Here is a 2,288-nt window from a genome sequence, read left to right on the forward strand (position 1 = left end):
AGAGTCTTGGAATGGCGGCAGCAGAATAGTGGGAAACTTTCATGGGGGCTACGGTGTACCCTGAAAGAAGACCCCATACCAATTCTAAATAACAGGAAACACAAATTCCCCAGGGGCAACTTCAGATGACTGACTTCCAAAAATATTGGAAATGTTGCCCTGCAAGTTTCTGACACAAATTCCTATATCATCGTTCTCTCCATCATTGGCAGAATGTTTATACGCTTGTCACTCATTGTTGTTGTAATCAGTCAGTCAAACAATCAACTGTATTTATTGAGCACTTACTGTATGCAGAACAGTGTACTAAGACTTTGGGAGAATGCAATATGAAAGAGTGGTACACGTGTTTCCTGCCCACAATGAGCTAAGAGTCTAGAAGGGAAGACAGACATTAAAATGAATAAATACTTTATGGGTATGTACATAAGTGCGATGGGGCTGAGGGAGGGGTGAATAAAGGTTGAAAATTCTAGTGCATAGGTGATACAGGAGTAGGAGAAGAGGAAATGAGGGCTTAGTTGGGGAAGAGTTGGAATTTTAATAAGGCTTTGAATGTGAGGAGAATGATTGTCTACCAGACAAAAAAAAAGAATGGAGTTCCAGGACAGAGATAGGACATATACATATATGTATATGTACATGTATATGTTTATGTATATGTATATATATATAAATTATACTCATTTATAATAATACCTGTTTACTTGTTTGGTTGTCTGTCTCCTCCCTCTAGACTGTAAGCCCACTGTGGACAGGGATGTCTCTCTTTATTGCTGTACTGTACTTTTCAAGTGCTTAGTAAAGTGCTCTACACACAGTAAGTGCTCAATAAGTAAGCCCGTTTTCTAGACTGTGAGCCCGTTGTTGGGTAGGGACCATCTCTATATGTTGCAAACTTGTACTTCCCAAGCACTTAGTACAGTGCTCTGCACACAGTAAGCACTCAATAAATACGATTGAATGAATGAAGTATGAATGACTGACAAAGAATGAAAGAATGAAGATCATTTGCATAGAGGTGGTAGTTGAAACCATGGAAGCGAATGATTTCTTCAAGGGAGTAGGTGTAGGTGGAGAATAGAAGGAGAATCAGAATTGAGCCTTGAGGGACTCTGACAGGTTGGGGGTTACAGGTGAAAAAGACTGAGAATGAGTGGCCAAAGGGATAGGAGAAAAAAACAGGAGAGGGCAGAATCAGTGAAGCCGAGGTTGGATAATGTTTCCAGGCAGGGGTGGTCAACAGTGTTGAAGCCAGCTGTGAAGCCAGAGAGTATTAAGATAGACCATTGGATTTGGCAGGAAAGAAGTCATTGGGGCCCTTTGAAAGGACATTTTTGGTGGAGTGAAGGATAAAGAAACCAAATTGGAGGGGGTTAAGGAGAAAATTGCAGGAAGTCAAGGAGATAATTGGAAGAGAAGCAGTGGAGGCAGCAGGTGTAGACAACTCACTCAATGGAGAGGAATGGAAGGAGGGAGATGTGACAATAATTCAAGAGAGCCGTGAGGTCAAGAAAGCATTTATTTTTTAGGATGGAGAGACATGAGCATGTTTGAAAGCAACGGGGAGGAAGCCACTGAAGAGTGAATAGTTGAAGATGGCAGTCATGGAGGGAAGAAGCAAGGAGGCAAGAGTTTTGCTAATATGCTAAAGGTTGGGGTTGGAGATACAGGTGGAGGGTGTGGATTTTCACAGCAGGTGGGAGATCTTCTCTTGAGATACTGTTGGAAAAGATGGAAAAGTTGAAAAAGTGGCAGGAGAAGGGAGGGACTGGAGAGAAGCAGGGGAGGTTTTAGGGAGATTATGCTTGACGGTTTTAATTTTCTCAATAAAGTATGTGGACAGGTCATTATCGGCAAGAGGTTGGGGAGGAGAGCGATAGGATTTGAGGATGAAATTAAATGTCTGAAATAACTGGTGAGGGCAATGGGCATGAGAGCCAGTAAGGATGGAAAAATTACATTTCTTGGAAGAGAAGAAGGCAGAGATAAAACAGGCAAGGATGAGGTTGAGGTGGACAAAATTGGCCTGATATCTGGATTTACTCCAGCAGTGCTCTGCAGCTCAAGCACAGGAGCAAAGAAAGAGCACTGTGGAGGAGAAAGTGGGTTGAATTTGGTAGAGAGGATGATGTTGAGAATATCAATTTAGTTGTCAAGGGAAGGTAGTTTGGGGATGGAGACTGAATAGGGCATAGTGACTTGGGAAAATTGGGTGGGGTCCAAAGACTGGTTGTCTCTGTGGGAGAACAGAACAGATATGCAGGGAGGGGTGTGTGTAGTAGAGG

Source organism: Tachyglossus aculeatus, chromosome 7, assembly GCF_015852505.1.
Source record: "Tachyglossus aculeatus isolate mTacAcu1 chromosome 7, mTacAcu1.pri, whole genome shotgun sequence".
Lineage (NCBI taxonomy): Eukaryota > Metazoa > Chordata > Mammalia > Monotremata > Tachyglossidae > Tachyglossus > Tachyglossus aculeatus.